General features: G+C 42.8%; 1 protein-coding gene across 6 annotated transcripts in view; it reads left to right on the top strand.

The window, feature by feature from the left end:
* Positions 1–3096: 3096 nt before the first annotated feature.
* The window catches only part of ptprsa (protein tyrosine phosphatase receptor type Sa), a 282965-nt gene continuing 258759 nt past the window's right edge, over positions 3097–27302 (top strand). For all 6 annotated transcript variants that reach the window (XM_090235173.1, XM_090235172.1, XM_090235167.1 and 3 more), the window contains exon 1: positions 3097–3457. The gene's annotated coding sequence lies outside the window, so the exon portion shown is untranslated. The remainder of the gene's footprint in view (positions 3458–27302) is intronic.

Genomic DNA, 27302 nt, shown 5'->3' with positions numbered 1-27302 from the left:
GCTGTGGGGATGTTTTTCAGCGGCAGGGACTGGGAGACTAGTCAGGATCGAAGGAAAGATGAACGGAGAAAAGTACGACGAGATATTGGATGAAAACTTGCTCAAGAGAGCTCAGCACCTCAGACTTTTGAAAGGTACTGTATAGATACGGATATTTGCTTTATTCTTTTTTTTTAAACTCCGAATACAAATGTATACACACAAACCACTGACAGATGCCCACAAACAACTACTACATCTTATTTGCCAAGACTCGCATGCTCAAACCCCCATTCCTAGTGCCAGCATTATTGTTCGTCACTTGGCCTTAAATTATACCAATTTGTTTTTCTCAGTCGCTCATGCCATTTCAATATCTAAATAATTAGATGTTTCCTTTGTGTTAATGATGGTGGATTGAGTTCTAAGTTTTTAGTATGTGTTTTTTCAAGATGAGTGATGAGAAGAGAATCGTCCAGCCCATTGGGTATCTCACTACACCCCCATTCGCCATGTCTTGAAATATGCAGACAGACTGATTAAAAGTACATTTACATTGTAATACTTCTGACAGCCAACTTTTTAGCTCCACCCATAACTTTTGGACTTATTGAGTCATTATTAATTTTACACTAAGGGATTACTCTGCCATTATGCTGTAGAATTTCTGAATTTTGTCTCTTGTATAATACATTCTATAGAGCTACATTATTTTATACGGGATTAAGCGTATATTTTCGTTAACTATAATTTTGTTAGTTATGCTCCAACTTTCCCTCCATCTTGTGCCAAAATCAAATATTTGTATGTCTTGCTTCCAATTTTTTGCTACGAGATTGTCAGTTGGATATGCTCTCTGCAAGGTTTTGTATGTCTTTCCTATTATATGAACATACTTTTCTGACTCAAGTAAGATTCCCTCAAGGTTGCTCTGATGTCCAAAAGATTTGAAATCGAAATTTTGTGCTATTTAACTTTTAAGTTGCATGTATTTGAAACTATCTACATTGGTCAGTTCATAATTACTTTTTAATTCTGTCATGGAACTAAATGTATTTCCTGCTACCAAGTCATTTACGGTTTCAATGCCTTTAGTTTTCCATGTGGACCAATTTATCTGTGAATTCTGAAAAGCTATCCAAGGATTGTTGAATAATGTTGTGTGTTTAGGGAGTGATATTGGTTCTTGTAGAATACGTTTCATTTTCGATGATGGTTTTAATGTTTCAATTAGTTAAGACGATAAAACGCTGCCATTGTATTATATTTCCTGCTTTATGTGATGTTGCAGAAAGCCGGTAGCAAATCCTTGGTAATGCTTGCCTCCTGAATCCAAGTTATTGACTCGGTGGAAGGGGACCCGTGACTTTACGATAAAACTTTATCAATGTACCAGCTAGTTATTTTTCAAACTTAGGTCACCCTACTTTGAACTGGTTTCATCCAAATATCATCCAATTTGATGAAAAATATCATTTTCACTGTGCAAAACCTTTAAATTTAGAATTCACATTTTAACCTTTTGTCATGTGAGGAAAATAACAAGACCTTACATGTGAATTGCAGTTTCACAATTGGCCCAGTGTCGTCCGGGTTAGGGGAGGGTTTGGCCGGCAGGGATTTTCTTGTCCCATCGCGCACTAGCAACTACTGTGGCGGGCCGAGCATTTCGGTTGTGTTTCGGAGGACCTTCGCCTCTCCCGAGTCCGTACGGGAGTTGCAGTGATGGGACAAGACTGTAAACTACCAATTGGGGAGAAAAAGGGGTAAAAGAAAATGCTACATTTATTAAATAAAAAAAATCCACATGTAAATATTCCACTTTCATATGTGGAATTGCAAGTTCACATTTGAAATAAATTCACGTATTCTGGTGGTGTCCATTTTTACACATGTTACTCATGTGCCATCTTTGCTGTTGATGGTTACATTTGGTTACGTTTTCTAAATATAGAGATCACATGTTTAATCAATAAGTCAAATGCATTTATAAAGCCCTTTTGATAGATGTCACAAAGTGCTATACAGAAACCCAGCCTAAAACCCCAAACAGCAAGCAATGTGCGCAATGTTTAATAAAACTGTGTTGAGTTTTCTAGTCATTTTGATGTACAGTATGATTTAATTGTTTTGACCGAATGAAAAACTAGTGAGATTATTTTCATCTACATGAGTGTAGCCAAGCTAAGTAGCTAACACACTTTGTATGAGTGTATTTACATGTACATAGAAACCACACACATTTAAAAATATATATTTTAGGTTACTTTTTATATTAACTAGCTAGCTATTTTTAGCTTCTTGTTATTGTTAGCTGTCCATTGGTTTTTGTTACATGTCATTCAAAGGCCTAAATGGGATTTTAATGTATTTAAAAATGTGTGAATATGTTTGCTACTGTAATGAATGTAAACAGGTACTTTTACAGAAAGAGCTGCTTTTGAATGAATCAGTTAACTTAAGTTAACATTTTGTGATTTTAGTGCACAGTTTATTTTATCTTGGTCTAAAAGGATTTAAACTCGACTGAAAACATCCAAAATACATAATTTATACAGCTAAAAACAACAATGTGAAATTGTTGACATTGGGGTTAAAGTGTGCTTTATCAATTTGCCTGATTTTGCTAAACGCTTGGACAAAATCTAAACTTCAATATTCTTGCATGCTAATGTTTTTTTGTGTTTTTTTTTTTTAACTATTAAATTGCCGCTCAATTTGAGCTAATTCTACATTTGTGACTAATCTAGATTAATCACAGCAAATCCTGCGATTAACTTGATTGCATTTTTAAGCATTTGATAGTCATTTTTCAGGTTCAGGGAAGAAAAAAATGTATGATTACTTTATTCTAGCCCTTATAACTATTTTATACCGTCTATCTTTTTCAGGAGTATGCACTTTTCCTTTAAGCAGCGCTAACTTCATGATCACGAGGGGCGGTAGCCTTCAAATCCTCCCTCACGCATTGGCCTGTTTTATGCCACCTTTTCTTCCATCTAATCCCGGGAAATGAGGCTGCGGATGCTACTGGACTGCACCGCTAGCAAGGCGTGCGCAACGCCATGACTTCATCACGTTATGTGGAGGAAAAGGAAAGGAGGGGGTGAAAAGAGCGCACGGGATGGGAAGAGAAAGGAGGAGGACAGCTGCGAGTAGAGGGGTGGGATAAAAGGGAGGGGGGCGAGAGAGGAGAAGTAGGGGGGCGCTATGACATCACCCTCCAGCCAAACGCATAGAGCTGTGGTTTATCCAAGCGCGGTTGAGGGTACAGTCCTGCGATTCCACATGCGTCCGAGCAACCTGCGCTGTCAGGGGGATTTTAAACACTACTCACCGCTAGAACCTGAACCGATTCTCTGGATCTGCCGCAGGACGCTCGCATACGGGATTATTGTTTATTTGTTTATTTGAACAAAATGTGTGTGTGTTTTGTATATGCACAATAAGAAAGAAAGGAACTCCATCATTGATAACGGTAGGAACAGTTGTCTTTTTTTCTAACGGAGTTGTATCCGCATGCTTGGAGGTGCTTCTTGAAACGAGAAAATAATTAAGCTATTTCAACTGGTTCTCCACTGTGGAATGCGTGAAGGGCAGTCTGCGCCCGATAGTGCCTGTCTGTGTACATACTTGTAAATGCTGATTGAGTAGCCTAGGAGGGGGATGCAGGCTGGTAGTGGTACCCAAAAAACAGCTCTCAAGAATACTGCAAGAAGCGTACCAGTGCCGCGGAACTCGGCGGGGTAGAGCTGACGCTGATAGGCTATAGCAAAGGTTAGGTGATGCTGTAGCCCTACTCCGTAGCCAAAATGTGCCCGATGCCATCCTCTCATATTCTTGTACAGTGTCAGTACTGGTGGCGGCAAACGTTATAGCCAAAAGAGCTGTTATAAAGAATACAGGGTCGGCTATGTGACCCTCGTTTTGACGGCATTTGGTCATTACAAGTTTATTCACTCTGTCTTATTTAAACCACACCAGGATGAATTTACAATATCCTAACTGGGGTGAAACTGGGCATGCATTTCACGCAACCATTTGTTACATTATAAAGCCTGTACGCTTCAGAGGTGGCTAGTCTTAATAACGCATTTCTGAATCATCTTCAATGGGAGGAGGAGGGGGGGGGGGGGGGGTGCTGCGGCAGGTAGAAGCGGCAGGTAGTTTAGTGGTTCGATTCCCCGAGCCGACTGGGGGAAAAATCTGTCGATGTGTCCTTGAACAAGGAACTTAACGCTAATTGCTCATGTAAGTCGCTCTGCATAAGAGCGTCTGCTAAATGACTAACATGTAAATGAATGCTCAATGTAGCAGGTGCATATCTCCACCGGTTAATGAAGCCAACCATGAGATGCGAATGCGTTGCAGTTGAGTTCACTGATATGCATGTAGGCTATTGATATCACATTATACAATCGTATTGATCATAAATGGCACGGTACCTGATACGTTTCGAGAATTCAATGGCATCAGACAAGTAACGTCAATTTGATCTATTGTTGTGGTAGCCTAATGCAGATTTTGAACATGCATTGACATAGGTCTGTATCGTCGGGAATCTGACTCTGATCCATGTTTGCGCATTCAATAGCGGGGTTCTTTTTCTTGCCAATGATTTTTAGTTGTGGTGCGTTTTTTCAAGGTGCGCTCCCAAACCCATTCATTGAAAGGTGGAGTCAGGAGCAGTGTGATGTCTGGTGATTGTCTGAATTTTAGAGTGCAGGTGACACCCTTCTTAATGTCATTATCCTATTTCGACCGCCTTGACTGCTGGAGAGATTTTACTTGTAGAGGGACTGCTACTCTCTATTTTAGGTTGCATTATTTTTTTGCCTTTTATGTATACTCTACATAATTACTTATTTAGCCTTTTGAAATGAGGTTTAGAATTCTATTTGTTAGTTCTCTATATGGAGATTAGCCTAAACATTATTTATCCTGAAGTATATGGTGTTTTACTATTGGCACCAGTTACACTGCAATCGGCTTCACAGACGCATTGCCATTATGTGGACTTGTCACCGAAGGATGGAGATTTTAAGTGCCATTGATTGGTTACCAATATAGGCACATATCATAAAGAACCTTGCAAAAAGTGCTATTGAAAAACATATTTCCTTGTTTCCCAAATAGGATAATAAAATGTTCAATTGTTATAGCCGATACAATCACTCAGTTTCCCCCAATGAAACACTTTCATTGAAAATGGGGAAGAGGGAACCACGACATCTAAAATGTAACCTTTTTTTCAAACTGATCCAATTTAATTTGGTTGTGATTAATACATCATTATAGGCTAATCCTATTATTTTATGAAGTTGCGCATCCTGCCTTGTAGACGAAATCTCCTGACTTGATCGGAATGGGTGTGCGTTATAAGCTTTAGCGAGGCACATCATAAAAGCTCGCGAGGAACCGTATATTGCCAGGGCCAAGGCTGTTAAAAGAAAATGGGTTTATTCGGGGGGGTTTTCCGCTGTCCTACCCCGGTAACGTAGTTATAGCTTTTTTATGATGCCTAGGAAATGGCTTACGGGTTTCCAATGTAATGTAATCAAATGTATATGATGTTGCTGTGTATTACAGTTCTCCATTACGCATCATCACGTGAGAAATGTGGACTGACTCCTCTCTCCTGGATGCCGGTAAGCATCCAAGACGTGCAGGTGGCATCTCACCTAAGATTTCCACAGAAAGCACGACCACGCCCCTTGCTCACACTCAAACTGAAAATAACCCAGTCTGAGTCTCAGTAGTCTGAATGGGGGCTACTCAAACATTTGAACCTGGATTGGTTTGGAACTATTGAATATTATCTGAACGAAAATGTTTAATTCGAATATGTGTGGGTATAATTGGGGGCTTGCCCATTGGAAAAGTCTATGTAATTTTCAGCATATCTTGTTTCAGAATCCTCCCTCCATCCCTTTCCTCTTACCTCTCTCCTCCCGCCCTCTCCTTCCTCCATTCCTCTCCTTTCCCCCTTCCTCCTCTTCTTCAAAGAACAGTTAAGACATCCGGTTGTAATTTAACCTTAGCCAAACGTTTTGTTCTAAATGATGTTGTGTAAATGCCAGTCAAATACTGAAAACCATCACACCATAAATTATGTCATTTCTAATATAGGTCTAGACCACACCCCATTCTTTATTATGTAATATTACATGGAACTACATGGAAATAATCCATGGCATCCTCTGTTTCTCCTTCCAGCTCTAATGTTGGCTCCAATAGATATTATATCTCCCTCCCTCCACCAGTGCCACCAGACATTTCTGAGAGGTGAATGTCTATTCGTTATATTTTAGCTCAAAGATTTGAGAAATGATTCAGTGTTTCATCTCTTCTGTAGAGACGTTATCTTACCAGGTGAGGACTAAACAGGAGTCTCCTCCACAATGTCTTTAGTCAGCTCTGTCACTTGACATCCATATTAAGGGGGACTTCCCGGGAGTTAATGGCCTGTACGTGGTTTATGAAGCATCCACTCGTAAAATGTGTTGTTCACACACAGTCAAATACCTGTGTTGCCGGATGTGTGCTGTAACACGCCCAGAGCCGATCAGCAATCTACTGTTGTACCATGTTTTGTTAGGGGCCTACGGTCAGACCAAAGAGGCTGTAGGTTGTTAAGAAGCTTTAGGCATGCAGGCTTTAGGGCGGAAGGTAGCCTAGCGGTTATGAGCTTTGGGCCAGCAACCGCAATGTCACTGGTTCAAATCTCTGCACCGACTAGGTGAAAAATCAGTTGTTGTGCCCTTGAGCAAGGCACTTAACCTTAATTGCTCTGGCTAAGAGCATTTGCTGAATTACTAAAATGTAGCACGTCTAATCAATCAAGCAGACCTGTACGTATGCAACTGGGGGTGGGTTCAGGGTGGTTGAGCAACTTTCGTTTACAATGCGAGACCTTCACTTCAATCATGTTCCCTGGCGAAAGAGGGCTGTTGCCAGATGGGAGGTATACTGCTGCTGGTCGGTTTATACACACATACACACATTAACGTGCATCGACATGCATGTGCTCACAAACGTACACCGGTTCCAATCCACAGTTACTGAGATGAGTCACATTCTGCAGTCTCATTACTTCACCACCATACAGTACATGAGCGTGGCCGCCGCGTTCGTTAATGCAGTCCAAATGGAAATGGATGCGGCTGGCGAGGCTTTTAAAGCACCATAAAGGCATGGCGCATAGCAAGAAATATATAATAATGTCAAGTGTTATCGAGAGCTTTGTCGCACACACATACACTCGGCGGCGGCCATCTAATTATCCGGCGAGAGCTTGTTAGTTGTCACGTCAAGATAAACATTTGGGGTCATGTTTTTACGCTGCCAGCGGAATTCGAATTTCTGAGTAGGAAAATGTAAAAGTCTAAATATCCCTCCTACATCCACAGACTCTACACTCTGAGCACCCTCGCAACTCGCCGTGAATTAGTCATTTAAACGAGATCAGAAGTCAGATAATGTGAGAGAAACCCACGACTGGTGCAGCTAGTTCTCTGCTGCTGCCAAATGGTGGTTCATACAGTAGTTCTTATCAGGAAGCATATGGTCTTCAACTGTATATGCAAATCCATCCCATGAATACTCAGGGAAGGTGATAAAAATCCCTTGCTTTTAGCTGAATAGATCTAGTGGTCCACCATCATCACTGCAGACTTGCTAGACCTTTTATGATGTTCATTGCCTCTAGAACTAGAGCGAGTGAAGAAAATAATGATTCACCACTAAGTTTCCATCCATGAACATTCTGGCCTCATTTTACTCGTGACAATTTAATGGGTTTGATGTGTATGCACTTCCTGAACAAGTGGGGATTTCAAGAAAAAGCAAGATGAGGACAGGGGTACACTGCATGTGGAAAGCCAGGGACGTCTCCTCTGATCTGGGGAGAGAGATCAAGCTCACTCTCCTCTCCATGTCTCTGAGGTTTCTGGGAGAAACACCTTGAGGGCGTCTCCCGTGGCAACCAAATGGAAGGGGACTACGCGGAGTGATCCGTTGTCTCAACGTTGTCTCTCAGTTAAAGCAATAGGGTCTTGCTCCAGCAGATACTTTCTCCTCACTCCACAGACGCTGTGAGACACAGGAGATGAGACAGGATGCCGAAGGGTGCCAGAGAGGCAGATCCGTTACCGCCACCAACAGCACAGGTGGTGTAATTACATTTACAATTAGAAGCTTGGTACACGCTATTGTGTACTAGCTAGCCAGTGTGTACTAGTTAGCTAGTGTGTACTAGCTAGAATGTACTAGCTAGCTAGTGTGTACTAGTTAGAGTGTACTAGCTAGCTACATAAACAACGGTGGTTGACATAACACCACGGACCAGAGCTAGTGCGCCAACTGGTATGTGAGTTGCACACTGACTCCCTGGAACAAAGCAACTGACTCAGGCGATGCACAAGACCAATAAAGGTCGACAGGTTGCGCTCGCACATGCCGTTTGTGACGCAAAAATACCATCTGAGACTCACACGCATATGCTTGGCGGTTGGTAGACCACGTGACCGTCAGCGCACAGCTGGATGCTTCTCTGTTTAAAGGGGAACGATCGATGTTCTTGGGGGATGCAAGAAAGGAGGTGGCACTCATGGTAAAGTCTGGCTTGGTTTCTGATCAACCGATAAGGAGAGAGGGAAGGGATGGAGGGAGGAAAAGAGGGGGGAGAAAGATAGCAAGAGATGCTGCTGTGAATGCTGAAGAAATCATCAAGTGCTGATTTCCTTTGTATTTTCTGAGCTACAGGCTTAGCCTCTATTGGAGGTTAGGGAGTGTCGCCTCCAGATATCCATCCAGTAATAGATAGATATAGCCTAAGTTACAGGTGTTGTGCACTATACTTTTTCTCTCCTACTGTATGTTACTCATTAGTATACAGCCTACTGTTGACTTCAAATCTACTCACATGTATTTTTTTATGAAGTATCATTAAGTATATTTTGAGAAACGCCTGCTCAATTTAAGTCATTTCTCACCGTGTTGCCATCTCAGTAACACTTAGGCCTCCTGAGTAGCGCAGCGTTCTACGGCACTGCGTCGCCATGCTAGAGGCGTCACTACAGACACGGGTTCGATCCCAGGCTGTGTCACAATCGTCCGTGATCTGGAGTCCCATAGGGCAGCGCACTATTGGCCCAGCATCGTTAGGGGAGGGTTTTCCTGGGGGGTTTCACAAGGCAGTCATTGTAAATAATAATTTGTTCTTAACTGCCTAGTTAAATAAAGGTTCAAAAGAAAAATCAACACATCATTGTAATAACTACACAGAGATACAGTTATTGTATATTTAGGAATTAAGCTAATAGAGGGAAATCCAATTACATGGCATATAAGACACACCGGTAAATATATGTTTGGAAACACATAATAGAAGTAATCATGGCATCATTTCAGTGGTGTTGAGACCGCATCACGTGTGCCCTGAATTCTGGTACTCCACTGCTTTTACTTGGAAATAGGCCTTTTACACACAAGCATTAGTAATGTGTGATTTTGATGTCGAAGAGTATGATGGACAAGCTGAAAACAAGGGAATGGATTTCTATTTTTACTACGTTTTATCCTTCTGTGTTGGTGTGTACTCAACAAACCTGTTTGAGCCAACATGATAGATTGCGTGCTTAGAGACATTCAAATGAGAGTAGAATTCTTAATTGCCCTTTAGGCACTTTCTCTTGGACGTTTCATCTTTGAAGCACTGACAGTTTGCAACACCAGGTACAGATGACTGTGTCATGACGTTGGCCTGTGGGTAAGGTTTATGACCCCCCCCCCATAAATACATTTCTCCCTTCCCTCTCTCTTGACTCTACAGAGGGACTCTTGAAAGCCTTTGTTAAACAGAGACGTTCTGGGAACGTCAGAAGGTGGGGGGAAATGAACCATAGTTTGGTAATCCAACCAGTTGAACATATGCGTTGGTACTTAATGAATATGATGTCAGTTCGGTTGTCATCTGAGACATTCTCATCAATGATAGGATGACATAAACGGTACAGTGGAAAGTCTACACATTATAGTTATCAGGTTCACATGGAATTGTTGTGCAATTTAAATGTTTGAATTTGAAATTATTTGGGAGTGGATGAAATGTGATTTTAGCTTCTAAAATGTGAGACTTGGGTTTTCATGAGTGAATTTGGCCCGACTCAGTGGCCCACCCACGTGAAGAGAAATTGGTTATAAACTATGAAACACGCCCTCCTCTCCCTTCCTATATAAAGCCTTGACGACAATATAACTTTCTGTTCCAGGTACATTAGGATGACGATCCGATATCAGAAGGGTTCAGATAATAACTACAGAACGAAGCCAACCTCAGCGTGAGCTTTGGTTGCGAATGGTATGAACTTTGAACTCTTATTCACTACAGAAATTATTCCTCCTAGCCGTTGAGTTAGCAACAGCAGCTGCAAACGTGGGCTAGGAAAGAACAGACAGGGTATCCCGTCTACCACACAATGACGTTACTACAACGTATCCAATTACCACCAGATACATTCTTCCGAGGGCAGGAAGATCTCTGTTGGCCAACACGATCAGCATCTACGACCAACCTACCGAAGCGCAGCTCAGAGTAAATATTTATTGCATTTTCCTTTTCCAAATGGGCGGTAATTTAGAATGCATAAGATTCTTCATGTACGATAGAGTAGCTGCCTACGGCCCGACAGAGACATCGCTTCGGACGTTAGGGACGTTTTCCTTTATGAAATTATTTGTAATCAATGTATAGTTCATTCTGTGTATATGTAATTCTGTGTGATTAGGTATTAGGTATTTAGTAAATAAATAATTAAACCCAATTTTGTATTGCTGATTCAACTTGTTAGCCAGGGTTCGTGAAGATATCTGAAAGTTGTAAATTCTTTGTTGAGACTGAAAAAAGATGACGATTAATATTGACTGCTATTGATGTAAAATATTTCTAGGTCTTTAAGAGTTTATTCGGAAGATAACTACTTACTAGTTAATTACATTTACATGATTAGCTCAATCAGGTAATATTAATTACAGAGAAAGGATTTTATAGAATAGCATGTCATATCACTTAATCCGGCATAGCCAAAGACACCACAACTGTATATGAATGGACAAAGCCATCGATCACGTGACAACATTCATTCCTATGTGAAGATTTAACAGGGCATTTGAAGCCAACATACACAGTTTGAGCTAGTCCAGGAAGTGATATTGCAGGCTAGCTCAGTGTTTCCCCTTTCAATGAGTATCCCCAGAAAACCCAAAGTGTCTCTGTGAAAGTTCCCAGAACATTCATTTGGTATCGACAAATGTTCTCATAACACAAAAGCTGTCCAGTCGTGCTGATGATTATACAATGTTTGAATAAAACATTTGCCTGATGTTGCAAGGACATTCCTAGAACACATTTAGTCTGTTCTTTAATGGTTCCCAGAATGTTTTATTAGGTTGTGGGAACACCCTGGTGAGAACATTGTGGGGACATCACAGAAGATATGTTCCTAAATATAAAAACTATCCAGTTGTGCGGATGATTCTACAATGATTCTTTTAGGGTGCAAAAAAACATTCACCTGATGTTGCAAGAACGTTCCCAGAACACAGACTGCTTCTTTAGGTAGTGGGAACTATGTGGGGAAATGACAAGGAGAAAAACACTAAAACACTAAAACAGCCCAGTTGTGCTGACATTCAGATAATGTTTTTATCAGGGTTCACAAAACATTTAATTGATGCAAGCATGTTGACAGAACAGCCGTTCTGAGTTCTTTAAAGGTTCCCAGAACATTTCATTAAGTTATGGGAGTTGTCTGGGATACTCACATAGGTTGCACAGAACATTCCAACAACTTTGCGCAATGTTCCACAATTTCCAAATAAGTCATTTTTATGACGAATCATTGCATATTTGTTTTAGGTTTAACATAATATTCCATTGATGATCACGAAATAAACATTTTACCTTGTCTTGGAGGTCCTCAGAATATTTCAAGAACATTCTCAGCATGCACATTTGTAGCTCCTTAAAGCATAAGAAATCAGATTGGAATACATCATAAAATACAAATACCCCATAATGACAAAGCAAAAACTAATTTTTGTCTGGGCTCTGGCTGGGCCACTCAAGGACATTCAGGGATTTGTCCCCAAGCCACTCCTGCGTTGTCTTGGCTGTGTGTTTAGGGTCGTAGTCCTGTTGGAAGGTGAACCTGCAAAATCTAGATCCCTACGAATCAGCTGGACTAGACAATCTGGTCCCTCTCTTTCAAAATTATCCGCAGAAATTGCAACCCTTATTACTAGCCTATTCAACCTCTCTTTCGTATCGCCCGAGATCCCCACAGATTGGAAAGCTACCGCGGTCATCCCCCTCTTCAAAGGAGGAGACACTCTAGACGCAAACTGTTATAGACCAATATCCATCCTGCCCTGCCTTTCTAAACTCTTCGAACGTCATGTTAATAAACAGATCACCGACCATTTTGAATCCCACCGTACTTTCTCCTCTATGCAATCTGGTTTCTGAGCTGGTCATGGGTGCACCTCAGCCACACTCAAGGTCCTACACAATGTCATAAGTACTGTGCAGCCCTCTTCATCGACCTGGCCAAGTCACCGCATTCTTATCAGCAGACTCAATAGTCTTGGCTTCTTAAATGACTGCGCCGCTTGGTTCACCAACTACTTCTCATATAGAGTTCAGTGTGTCAAATCTCTATGTGGGTGACACAGGGTTCAATTCTCGGGCCGACTCTTTTCTCTGTATATATCAGTGATCTCGCTCTTGCTGCTGGTGATTCTCTGATCCATCTCTACGCAGACGACACCATTCTGTATACATCTGGCCCTTCTTTGGACACCGTGCTAACAAACCTCCAAACAAGCTTCAACGCCATACAACACTCCTTCTGTAGCCTCCAATTGCTTTTTAATGCCACTAAAACTAAGGGCATGTTCTTCAACCGATTGCTGCCCGCACCCTCAGCCCGACTAACATCACTACTCTGGACGGTTCTGACCTAGAATATGTGGACAACTACAAATACCTAGGTGACTGTAAACTGTAAACTCTCCTTCCAGACTCACATTAAGCTTTTACAATCCAAAATTAAATCTAGAATCGGCTTCCTATTTCACTCATGCAGCCAAACTAACCCTCGTAAAACTGACATTCCTACCGATCCTTGACTTTGGCGATGTCATTTACAGAATAGCCCCCAACACTCTACTCAGCAAACTGGATGTAGTCTATCACAGTGCCATCCGTTTTATCACCATATACTACCCACCACTGCGACCTGTATGCTCTTGTTGGCTGGCCATCACTACATACCTGTTGCTAAACACACTGGCTCCAGGTCATCTATGAGTCTTTTTTTCACCCTTTTTTTCTTCCCAATTTCGTGGTATCCAATTGGTAGTAATTACAGTCTTGTCTCAACGCTGAAACTCGGGCTCGGGAGAGGCAAAGGTTGAGAGCCCTGCGTCCTCCGAAACACAACCCAACCAAGCCGCACTGCTTCTTGACACAATGCACATCCGACCCGGTAGCCAGCCGCACCAATGTGTCGGAGGAAACATAAAACACCTGGCGACCTGGTCAGTGTGCACTGCACCCGGCCCGACACAGGAATCGCTAGTGCGCGATGATACAATGGATATCCCTGCCGGCCAAGCCCTCTCCAACCCGGACGACGCTGGGCCGATTGTGCGCCGCCTCAAGCGCCTCCCGGTCTCGGCCATCTGCGACAGAGCCTGGGCTTGAACCCAGAATCTCTGGTGGCACAGTGATGCAGTGCCTTAGACCACTGCGCCACCCGGGAGGCCCCATCTATAAGCTAGGGGTCCCCGCCTAATCTTAGCTCACTGGTCACCATAGCAACACCCACTCGCAGCGCGCACTCCAGCAGCCAATCTGTAAATAGCACACCTGGCTATCTCATCCACATAGTATTACTTACCCTCTTGCTCTTTTGCACCCCCAGTATCTCTACTGGTACATCATCATCTGCACATCTATCACTCCGTGACTAATGGTAAATTGTAATTATTTTTGCCTCTAGGGCGTATTTATTGCCTACCGCCATACTCTTCTACATATGCACACAATGTACATAGATTTTTCTATTTTTCTTTTAATATGTGTTATTGACTGTACGTTTGTTTATCTGTAACTCTGTGTTGTTTTTGTCACACTGCTTTACTTTATCTTGGCCAGGTCGCAGTTGTAAATGATAATTTGTTCTCAGCTGGCCTACCTGGTTAAATAAAGGTGAAAAAAACAAAATAAACCTTTGCTCCTGTCTAAGGTCCTGAGCACTCTGGAGCAGGTTTTTGTCAAGGATCTCTCTGTACTTTGCTCCCATTCATCTTTCCCTTGATCCTGACTAGTCTCCCAGTCCCTGCCACTGAAAAACATCCCTACAGTATGATGCTGCAACCACCGTGCTTCACCATAGGGATGGTGCCAGGTTTCCTCCAGACATGACGCTTGGCATTCAGGCCAAAGAGTTCAATCTTGGTTTCTACAGACCAGAGAATCTTGTTTCTCATGGTCTGAGAGTCCTTTCGGTGTCTTTTGGCAAACTCCAAGCGGGCTGTCACCTGCCTTTTACTGAGGAGTGGCTTCCGTCTGGCCACTCTACCATAAAGGACTGATTGGTGGAGTACTGCAGAGATGTTTGTGCTTCTGGAAGGTTGTCCAATCTCCACAGAGGAAGCGTTTTGCTACACCCGCATTAACATTTGCTAAATATGTGTATGTGACCAATACAATTTGATTTGGAGCTCTGTCAGAGTGACCATCGGGTTCTAGGTCACCTCCCTGACGAAGGCCCTTCTCCCACGATTGCTCAGTTTAGCCATGCGGTCAGCTCTAGGAAGAGTCTTGGTGGTTACAAACTTCTTCCATTTAAGAATGATGGAGGTTACTGTGTTCTTGGGGACCTTCAATGCAGCAGAATTTTTTTGGGGTAGCCTTCCCCAGATCTGTGCCTCGACATAATCCTATCTCGGAGCTCTACGGACAATTCCTTCGACCTTATGGCTTGGTTTTTTCTCTGACATGCACTGTCAACTGTAGGACCTTATATAGACAGGTGTGTGCCTTTCCAAATCATGTCCAATCAATTGAATTTAACACAGGTGGACTCGAATCAAGGTGTAGAAACATCTCAAGGATGATCAATGGAGACAGGATGCACCTGAGCTCAATTTCGAGTGTCTTAGCAAAGGGTCTGAATACTTATCTAATTGTGATATTTAAGTTTTTTATTTTGAATACACATGCAAACATTTCTGAAAACCTGTTTTCACTTTGTTATTATGTGGTATTGTCTGTAGATTGATGAGGGAAAAATGTATAATGTATTCCATTTTAGAATAAGGCTGCAACATAACGTCAAGGGGTCTGAATACTTTCCGAATGCACTGTATGAAGAGGATGGGAATGTTTTTATAACTCTGAAATGGTTCTGTGTCCCGACTGACCATATTAGACCGAAAAACCCCTGCAAGGCCATAGCTATCCACTGGTGGCACAGAGGGCTAATGATCTAGTTACAGATCTGAAGATTGCAGGCTTCTTTTACCATGTTTCTTTTGAAGAAAAATACAATTGTGAAATTGAGGCTCAGATACACTCTACTGACAGATAACTATTTGTTTCATAAATATTTATACATCCAGTCAGAAATGCAGAATTTATTAACTCTAAACAATAAATAATAGTGTAAAAATGACTGTTGAACTCTCTTTTTTGAAACGCACCCAATATAATTTCTACTTTGTGAAGCTTGACATGGTCTCCCCTGTCATATATTTCATGATCTGAAAAGAAAAAGTGATCCTAGTTCACTCATAGTCTTGAATACCTTGTAAATATGGTCCCAGAAGTACGTAGAATATAAAGAGGATTAGTGAAATGATGGGGAATAACCAGTATTTCCCTGTTAGTTATGTCTAAGGCTAAAAAGGAAGCATGTAATTCCTGATTGACCATACTGCCAGAGGATGAAAGATCTGGCTTGGAAGCCAACCATTATAGGTTCAGAACCCACATGTGAATATTGTTAACGTGTAGAAAATGTGGTTGTGTTTGTTAGATTAAACACTGTTCAAATGTCCTATTAATAAAATACTGTGTGTCTATATCACCTTGTAGTGGGGCCATATACTTTGTGATGTCCCCACAATGTTCCCACCAGACTGTTCCCACAAACTAATGAAACATTCTGGGAACCTTTAAAAGAACAGACTAGATGTGTTCTGGAATGTTCTTGCAACGTTAGGTGAATGCTTTATACAAACAATGTAGAATCATCAGCACGACTGGACAGTTATTGTGTTATGAGAACATTTGCCGCGACCTAGCAAATGTTCTGGGAACATTCACAGAACCAATTTTAGTTTGTTGGGAAAACATTACTGGTACATTGTATTATAACATTACCTGGAAACCTCAATGAGAACTTATTGGGAATGTTGTGACTGTTACAGATGTTGTGTACAACATTTTAGTGTGTGTTATGAGAGCATTCCAAGGATATTTCATATTTTTTCAAATAAATAAATGTATGATCATTCTTTTAATGATTTTGGGATGTTATTATCCTAATGTTAGGATTTTTTTTCTAACAAGAAGTTCATGGGAATCTTAGTAGATATTTGGGCAATGTTCCCGGTTTGCTGGGTCGACCGGTGTACGGCAGGCTACTATTAGCAAGTAAACCTATTCTGTGTGCAATTTGAAAATAAACAGTTCAACGGCATATATCTGCTGTAATAGAAGCAATTATTTGTACCATGATTGTCTTAGATTTTTAATTTTAAAAAATGTACACGAAGATTGACCACAAAGATTGCCATTTTCCCATACACTATAATGAGGGATCCTGTTTTCTGCTAACAATGCCTGCAGTACCGTTGTCAGCCTGTCAATGAGAGGGGGCAGTTGTTCTACCCTGACATATACACAGAACGTACAACACGACGTATTACACAAGACATTTAATTGGATCAACATGAAGCAACAGTCACGAAGTGAATGTCAAGATAGACTATGAATGGTGGCGGATGAGAAACCATGCTGTGATTGATGTCTCATCCTCCCTGCACGGGCAGGTTCCCCCGTCTCCAATCAGCTCCATACAGATTGGACAACAAACTCTCCCTGGCAGGACACCTTTATTCAGGAGCATAGACAGTTGAGAGCTCTATCATTGGCATTGAGGAAGAAGTCTCTCTCTGGGTTATGCTGTTAACGAGGCTAGCGCCACATGGCCCCTCCGGTCTTTACCTCTTGAAGGTCACCTCAACATTTCCCCTGCTCCCCGACGCTTCTTTGCCGTGACAACCCAGTCGCTGGTTGCTGCAGATAACGTCTGTCCCAGCGAGGGGAACCCATGATGATAGCTCTTTGAGACAACGGCAGGAAGACGCCATCGATAGTTGTTTACTCTCTTAGTTTGAACAACCGCTGGTTGTTCGTCAACATCATTTATTTATCGGTGTATTATCTGTGAATTATTTATATTTTTGTCTTCAATGCCTTCATATTTTATTCAAGTGATACTACAATGGTCTGTGTGTGTTTTGTATGTTTTGTGAGTTCAAGGGAGGACCAAGGCTAGGGCAGCAGAATTAAGACCCTGTACATTTCACCTGCAGGTACAATAAAATCCTCATAGCCCCCACATTGATCTCCCCAAGAATAAACCACTTACTCCGCTGTGTGCGTGACCATGTGGGCCTCGTCAATTATTTAGCCGAGAGTGCTGTGCAAGCTTCCGTTTGCATGCAACAATGGGCCCGGGGAACTGGGAGTGAGGGACAGAGAAAGGGAGAGAGAGAGAGAGAGAGAGAGAGAGAGAGAGAGAGAGAGAGAGAGAGAGAGAGAGAGAGAGAGAGAGAGAGAGAGAGAGAGAGAGAGAGAGAGAGAGAGAGAGAGAGAGAGAGAGAGAGAGAGAGAGAGAGAGAGAGAGAGAGAGAGAGAGAGAGAGAGAGAGAGAGAGAGAGAGAGAGAGAGAGAGAGAGAGAGAGAGAGAGAGAGAGAGAGAGAGAAAAGGGGGGACTGGGCCTTTGTAAGAGGCATCAACAATTATTGATCAATGTGGATATATGTCTGCCATTGTACCTGGTTGAAACATGTCCAGCCTACCTTGCTGGATTATTATCTTTGCCTCCCCTTCTCGACTTTCCATCGCTGGTGAAGAGCTACCTACAACAGCATACACATTATATTATTCAATGCTAGTGCCATTCACTCCCTCCCCTCTGTTCTCTCAGTCTATATATTCTCCTATTACCGGCTCAAACAAAGCCTCGTGAATCCAAATGGATTTGTCTACCTGATTCCCAGGCCATTTCTTAGACTCACCCTCCCGGAGATGTAATTCCAAGTGTCCTATTAGGCTTCGATCCATGCATGCGAGTGAATCCAGATTCTGGATCCAACTGGGGAGGATTTGGAATTGGAATTGGAATTTCAATGCTCCGGGTTGCATCTAAGAGAATGAACAGACTATCCTATTTGTGTGTGTCACTCTTGACGGGCTAACAAGCTATAAACACCAGCACAAAGGATAGGCTTAGGCGACACGCCGAAATGTTGCTTCAGTAGGCATGTTAGTTTTTGTCGTGCTCTTTTTTTGCGAGCCATTATGTTTGTGAATTCGGGCCTCTGTCTCCGCTCAGCCTTGTAGCGTCTCACAAACCCAATCTGAGGGGCTAAATGGCACTGCGGTGTAGTTATTAGCACATGATAGTCTATCAGGAGTATTGCATTTAATTAAGAGTTGAAAAATGTCCCCCTTGCCACACTTTGCTGAAGCCCCGCAGGATTTATTGTTTGTCCAGTCCCATTGATTAAAGGATTCTCGTAATTGTTTTGCCTGCGCCTGACCTGTGTTTTCTTCAGCCAGCGAGTTCAATAGCCGCCCTGACTGCTAGTGTTAGCTTGGCTTCTCCTCTGATTTGGTTTGATTTGATTTGATAGGCATGTTGAGTAAAACTAAGTGGAGAAGAGGCTGCCTTTCGCTTGTTTACTAATTTTCAAAGCGAAGATAGAGTTTCATGAGGAGGAGATGAGTGCCAAGGATCATTAGCTTAGCTAACAGTGCTTAGTGAATGGTTAAAAAATGTCTGGCTCTTATCTATGGGTGGGCTACTGGGCCTCAGATACAAGAGTAAGAAGCAATGAATGTGCAATGTGCTTGTCCTCTGCTGTGGATGGATGAGTCTGTGTAATCTATGGAATGTTGGGAATGTGCCTGGTTGTTTTTTACTTTCATAATCCTGGAGAAAGAAGGGGAGAAAGGGAGGGAGGATTCCCAGGTGCGGTTTGCGAAGGAGGAACAGGCGGAGAGATGATTGAAAGCCGGAGAGCAGCCAGAGGTCCCAACGTGTTTTCAGACGCAGGGAGCTTAGCATATTTGAACCCAATGATAACTCCTAGAGAGGTTCGGGCCCTCTTTCCCACACATAACCTGCGCTCATCAAACCTCTCCCTCTGCCTCTTGCCTCTGTGTTCAAGCTTTATGATTGGCCGTGCCATCTTACTTCTGCTTCCTGCCTCCATGTTCAAGTTTTTCGTGTTTATTCTAGCTGCCGTTTGTTTGCTTGGTTGCTTGTTTTCGGTCAGTTGCTTGTTGGTTAGCCACCTCCAATCAGAGGTAGGATAGAGACAGAAGGTAGGAAGGATGCTCGGTGGAAGGATGAAGTCTACTTAAAGGTTATTTATTTCTGCTGTTGCTTTGTTGGGGCAAGGGAGGAAGTGACAAAGCGCCGGTTGTTTATGACCCCCAGCTAAGTGCTGTCGGGCGGCTTTCCAGCAGGAAGTCGCTGCTGCCTCTCTGTTTAATTCATGTCCTTGGAGGTGCGTGTTACTGTGGCAGTGAGGTAGATGAGTTAACCAGGGGGGAGTTTCACAGGGCTTAAAAAAGAGAAGAAAAAAAACGCACAAACACTGCCAATTCCCCCTCTATCGCCATTGCTTTGGTATGTAACAGACCTTTGACAAACCAAATCGGACTGTCAATTTCTCAACGCTGCCCTGTTCATCATATTCACAGAGATGGGCTGGGGAGATATGGGGTATGGTTAGACTTGCTTATTACTGGACAGTCCTGGAGAACTTGGCTTGGCTGCTTTTTCAGAATGTTTAAATGTTTTAAGAGGGAGCGATGAGAGGAGGATAACACCTCATGTCTCGGTCCAGCTGCAACCTCTTGATGACTCAGCAGTGCCACTGGAGGGAGGGAGAGAGAGTGAGAGCAGGGAGTTCACCCCCTCCACTAACCCCCCAACCTCTGTGTACCTCTGTGAAGTCAGCGAGTGCCTTTTTTAATTGACAGGAGAAGAAAGGCCTCATTATCCACTCGAGAGCCTCGATTGCTGAGCCTGTTTCATGTCATTTCAAGTAAATTCTCTCCTCTGTTTCTCATTTTCCTCTCTCACGTTCTCTCTCTCTATCTCTCTTTCTCTCTGTCTCTCATTCTCTCTCGTTTACTCCTCAGCTGCTCAACTCCCTTCCATTCCCCACTGATTCCTCTGCTCTCTCCCTTTCTTCTCTCTAAGTCTCTCTCTTTCCCTTCATCTATTTGCATTTCCCTCTTGAATTCTCTCCTGGCTTGCCTCTCCGCTTGTCATCTCTTCCACTCGATTTCTAAAGCATTCTGGGGTTTCTTTTTAAAGAGGGAAATTAAGACAGATAGGGACTGAGGTCAGGTATTGTTTAGAGACTTTCCTAGGCAGTCAGCTCTGGAAAATATATAGGCCAATCTGCATAAATTAGCCAGTACCATTATACGTTTTGAAATGAAGCTGACGTTGAAATCCTTATGGTCTCGTAATTGGAGATTTGTTACCCATAGTCTAATTTTATGAAACCAAAGCGAAGGTTAGTAGTTCTTACCTATAGTACATTTTACTTCAGCACACGGGATGGATTTTTAAGTGAGTCATGATACCCATTTGATGGAAAAACAATGTATGCCATGTCATAGACGTATCCTAGCTGCCGGTTTGAGAAACTCTCTCAAATGTGCTTCCCGCTGTGTGTTTACTATGGGAGTTTCAGAGTTAGACTAGAAGTGCACGTACAGTGGGGCAAAAAAGTATTTAGTCAGCCACCAATTGTGCATGTTCTCCCACTTAAAAAGATGAGAGAGGCCTGTAATTTTCATCATAGGTACACCTTCAACCATGACAGACAAAAGGAGGAAAAAAATCCAGAAAATCACATTGTAGGATTTAATTAATTAATTAATTAATTTGCAAATTATGGTGGAAAATAAGTATTTGGTCAATAACAAAAGTTTATCTCAATACTTTGTTATATACACTTTGTTGGCAATGACAGAGGTCAAACGTTTTCTGTCTTCACAAGGTTTTCACACACTGTTGCTGGTATTTTGGCCCATTCCTCCATGCAGATCTCCTTTAGAGCAGTGATGTTTTGGGGCTGTTGCTGGGCAACACGAACTTTCAACTCCCTCCAAAGATTTTCTATGGGGTTGAGATCTGGAGACTGGCTAGGCCACTCCAGGACCTTGAAATGCTTCTTACGAAGCCACTCCTTCGTTGCCCTGGCAGTGTGTTTGGGATCATTGTCATGCTGGAAGACCCAGCCACGTTTCATCTTCAATGCCCTTGCTGATGGTAGGCTTTGTTACTTTGGTCCCAGCTCTCTGCAGGTCATTCACTAGGCCCCCCCCCCATGTGGTTCTGGGATTTTTGCTCACCGTTCTTGTGATCATTTTGACCCCACGGGGGTGAGATCTTGCGTGGAGCCCCAGATCGAGGGAGATTATCAGTGGTCTTGTATATCTAATAATTGTATGTCTAATAATTTCCTAATAATTGCTCCCACAGTTGATTTCTTCAAACCAAGCTGCTTACCTATTGCAGATTCAGTCTTCCCAGCTTGGTGCAGGTCTACAATTTTGTTTCTGGTGTCCTATGGTCGTGGCCATAGTGGAGTTTGTAGTGTGACTGTTTGAGGTTGTGGACAGGTGTCTTTTATACTGATAACAAGTTCAAACAGGTGCCATTAATACAGGTAATGAGTGGAGGACAGAGGAGCCTCTTAAAGAAGAAGTTACAGGTCTGTGAGAGCCAGAAATCTTGCTTGTTTGTAGGTGACCAAATACTTATTTTCCACCATAATTTGCAAATAAATTCATAAAAAATCCTACAATGTGATTTTCTGGAGAAAAAAAATCTAATTTTGTCTGTCATAGTTGAAGTGTACCTATGATGACAATTACAGGCCTCTCATATTTTTAAGTGCGAGAACTTGCACAATTGGTGGCTGACTAAATACTTTTTTGCCCCACTGTATGTGTGACTATATTAAATGCCAACCCCATCTAATGCGGATCGTCACCTGCTATGAATTTTTCATGTCCCTCGTGTCCTACTCTGAGTGGCCCTCGTCTCCACTAGTTCCTGCTAAGCCTTGGCATTTTAACCCTCTCAATATAGTGCATTAATGGCCACCTTTGTTTGCATCTTTTGGTATTCAAAGCAATGATCAACACCAGACACTCTGTTTAATATTTACCTGGACCGACTCTGCTTTCATTGCCTTCACTGGAATGACATAGATGTGCGGGGTTGTATTCTCTGGTATCGCACAAGTGTGTGTGTGGAGGGAGTTTTTGCAAAGGAAAGGGAAAGGGGAACACTAGAAACAACACTGTGATTTCGGACGTTTGAGAAAAAGGTCCCGAGGACGTCGGTGTATGCCTTCCTCTGTGCTCACCGCAAACGACTGCCCAGCGATCGGAGCAAACTCGTGTTGCTCGGCTCCGCAGAGTTCTCCTTTGGAGCACTGCGCTCTGGCGGTTCGCAGTGCCCTAGCAAGCCACAAGAATATTGATGATACCTGATGGTAATAGCGTGTCGTTTATTTTTTTCATGATCTTGTTTTAAGCCTTCCCCCTGAAAACCATTGCACCAACCTTAATCACTCGGGAATTAATACCGAAACTTAACCCGTTGAGTCGTTTCTGTTTCAACCCTGGAAGCAAGTGGGATGAATGCATCAAATATAGACATTCACCCATAACACATTTAATTTTCGAAAAGGAAACTATGAGATCTTGTTGGTTAGATCGCTATATATGTATCCTTGCACTCTGTGCACTGTATTCACTGACATAAGGACATCATCTTTTTCTCTTCACTCTCTACAGCACACTCAGGATTAGCATAAAGTATGTTAGCAAATTGATATGCAGGTCAAACCTTCATTCCCGTCAGTAAAATGGTTGAAATGACGACTCTCTGGAGAGAGAGTGATCAAAGGTCCTTTTTTCTATGTATCTCTTTTCTATAGGTCTTGGTGCCTTTTAGTCGAGACACGAAGCTATTAGACCAACGGGCCTTTCTCAAAGTCCCGAACATCAATCAAATGAATTGATATCTACCATAATGAATTGTTATCCTCTTTTCAAAAGGCTGACTTGCCTTGTTTTGGTCCTACTGTTATTTCTGAATGCTTTCATATTGATGTTCTCTTCTTGTCGACCTCTGGGCCTTTTTTTTGTTGCCTGGAAATATATACCAGTAAATGATGGTATGGGTAAAAGAGAACCTTTCCATTTCACATGTATTCTAGGCCTACTTCAATTTAAGTGTACACTCCTATGTACATAGGGCACCGCACTAGTGAGTCAAGTAGCTACTCATCTCCTCTCTCCTCTCATGAATGTCTATAGCCTACTATCTCCACATTGTCAGAAACATATGCCTCCCCCCCCGAACAACAGCTGTATCCTGACAGTGTATTGGGTATGATGTTGTGATACCGTTTTATTTGTGGCCCTGACTTCACACTTACTGTGTCTCTCCTTTCTTTCCCTTTTGACAAATTTGCTCTAATTTATAGCTGTGTGTAAAAGGCTTGGGAGGCAATCCATTCTCCTATCATCCTCCTCCTGATCAGGCGCAAACACCATAAATCAGACATGCTTGTGTGGGCCTTAACTATTTATGGCGGGCTAATGCTCGGCATAAGGAGATAGCCTACTGTATAGTAGAACTTGTTAATCACTCTGTAGCTACTGTGCGTTATTGGTATTGGCGACCAACTTCAAGTGCCTATTCCTTGCTTTTTTCCTCCTCTTCTTTTGTCCTTGAGCTTCTCGAAAGGTGCTTGAAATGCAATATAGGCCTGTATTCTCAATCATTGTGATGTGAAATGACGGAGTCCTTCTCATGTTATTTCTTCATAAAAGTGTGGAGGGTATGTGGCTACTGTACAGTACATACTGCACGAGGACTACTTCTTCAAGAATACTATCGAGTGGTTTAGAGTGATGCTAATTGTTGGAAGTGGCTGCTTTAATGGCCTCTAAGTTCTGGCTGAGACAGGAAAATGTGTAATGTGTCTTTATGGACTAACCCATCCTCCTGCACTATGGCTGTTTTAGAGTTGGACTCTCTCTCGCTCTCTTTCCTCTCTTCCTCCCTCTGTCTTTGCCTAATGGCTGGTAATGAAGAGGGCATTTGAGAAGAGCTGACCCATGCACGTCCTCCTCCTCTCTCTCTCTCTCTCTCTCTCTCCCACACACACACACACACGCACGCACACGCACGCACACACGCACACGCACGCACACACACACACACGCATACACGCACTTGGCATATAGAGATTGTCCTTCAGAATATCAGTCATGACAATCTTTCAATCACTGTTGGTTCTTCACAAGACTTTCAATCCATTAGAGAAATACATATTTCTTGAGATGTGAAATTAAGAGAGAGAGAGGGGTTGTTAGGGAGGAAAACAGGGTGGCAAGGACAAAAAGGGAGGGATGATGTGAATGATAATGGATGATGAGCCTGTATAATCGCAACATACGCACAGAGAGAAGGGAGAAAAGGATTGCTTCGCCCTTTAAGTACCCCTTTGTGGACAAAGTTTCAGGTTACCTCACCAACCACCCCTCACCCACCCCCTGTCCCTCCTCCAAACCCCACCTCAAGGTCAGCGGGGACCTGGCGTTGCCGAGCGACACTCCAGCTCTGTTCTACACTCTACAGTGAGATATAGTGCGTCTGACATCATTACCCTTGTTGTGACAGGTTTCATTTGTGTCCCCTGGAACCATGCATCAGGCTGACTGATGGGCAGGCCAGGCCAATAGCGTCCACTGAGACTACAGCCAAGTGTCCTAACCCAGTACTCACCGCTGTAGCCCAGTTTGGAGAAAGAAATTGCACTTTTGGTTAATGGTTTGGTCATTCATTTATTCATTCATTCATTTGTTTGTTCGTCCCTTCTGTCTTTCTTTCATTCTTTCTTCCTCACCTACTGTACTTGTGGCCATCACTGATTTTCCCGGCCTCTTTTTTTGGACTGTGAAGAGACCCATGGTGGCATGTCTTGTGGGATACGTATGCCCACAGCGGGTTTCCTACTAGGGCAAATAGTCTCAGTGCTAACAGTGCAATTCAGGTCCATAGGCAAAGGATTGCTGCTGTATAGCTCTATGTGTCGATAGCGTGGGATATAGGAGTGGAACCCTTGTTTCAACCTATCCTATCATGTCAGATCTGGGATGAATTCGGATAGAATTCGGATAGAACACTTCAACAGAGTTCCGTAAAGGAACTTCATACTCCAACCAATGCACGTTTTCCGTGGGGGACTTTGGCAAGCTTGTGCCCCAGGTGTACATTTTGTAGGAATATAATAAACCAGAGTCCCATCACCTTTTGATGAGATGGTGGACGAAACCCTATCACACTGTGGACAAAAGTATCACATTTTTCAGTGACAGTCCCCTCCACTCAAAATTCCCAATTGATCAGCTGTGATTAACACCACCATCGGTGAGAATCATTAATCGATCATGTCTTGATGCTACTGTTTTACATATTGGCTCCCTATTCAGAAAAACTCACAGGTCATAATCCCCCCCCCCCCCCCCCCCCCCCAATGCACTTGTCAATTATCTTCTATTGTGTGGTGTCGTTTCAATGGATGACTGCCCTTCACTCAGCCTGACCTCCACCTCTACACCCGTCAACCCTGCCTCCACACTATTAATGCACCTTAGCCACTCACTATACGCTGCATTGATCTGTGGTTGGATAAAGAGTGTGGGTTCTAGGAAAGCCCCCGTTAACATCGTTTGAGGTGGTACCGACATTAGTCCGCTTACAGAGGTTTCTTAAGAGCCTAATCTTATACAGCCAATAACATGCAATACGGTTTGACTTTATCCATGATCAACTATCCAATACCCCATTCTGCTAATCAGATAGACTGATAGACTGAGTGCATGACCATTAGGGCTTCATTCATTGAATGTGTGTGTGTGTGTGTGTGTGTGTGTGTGTGTGTGTGTGTGTGTGTGTGTGTGTGTGTGTGTGTGTGTGTGCGTGCGTGCCTGCGTGCGTGCGTGTGCAATGATCAGCCCGGATCTCTGTCCAACATCCATGTAAACATTAGTAAGTAATGACTCAATACAGGAAGAGACGGATCACATGCTGTAGCAGATAGTACGGCTCCTGCAGATGCGCAGCTGAAGTGCTGGAATGTTGTTTGGTTTTGGTTCTGTGGCTCTATGGTGAAATGATAATTCTTTCTGGAATTAGGCTGCAGGACAGCGCTTTGTATTAGAATACATAATGTGTATTGCGTTTAATACATAATGCGTTGTTATGCGTTGAATATGTGGTTTCCTAGTTTTGGACAATATTTTTGTTTGCATAAAACGGGTTTCCTCGTTCATAAAATGTCTTGTTCCGTTATAAAGTATTTTACGGGCTTTTATGTTAATACAATTGGATTTTTCAGATGGCAAAAAGGCAAACATTGCCACTTTTAGATCGTTCAGAAGTTCACTAAGCCAGATATACTGTGTATGCTAGCTAGCAGTTGTTCCAGTTCCAACCTCCTCTAACATGTGTAATGGCAGACTTACGGAGTTGTACCGGTGGCTCCGTGGCTGTTCTTACTACAGTATAATACCCTCAAGGTGTCGAGGTTAGCCAGGGAAGAAGTTGAGCCGGGCTATTTCTCTTTGCCACGTTATAAGCTTACGCAGTTCATAACTTTGTGTCTGTGTGTGTATGTGAGAAAGAGAGAGAGAGAGAGAGTGAGAGAGAGAGAGAGAGAGAGAGAGGAGAGAGACTGACCAGGCTACAGAGGGACATAAATCATTCTGTTTTTCCCTCCGCCTCATGTTATGTGAGTTGAAGCCTGATGGATGGCTGCTCTCTGGCTACCCCTGGAATCCAAGAGACCAGGCCTGAGTATTGACAAGGAAGACCTCTGGGGAATCCCTCCCTATAATTCTCTACCTCTC

The sequence above is a fragment of the Oncorhynchus mykiss genome, chromosome 5, assembly GCF_057628025.1.
Source record: "Oncorhynchus mykiss isolate SJ-2025 chromosome 5, ASM5762802v1, whole genome shotgun sequence".
NCBI lineage: Eukaryota > Metazoa > Chordata > Actinopteri > Salmoniformes > Salmonidae > Oncorhynchus > Oncorhynchus mykiss.
This window is presented reverse-complemented; position numbering and strand designations above follow the sequence as displayed.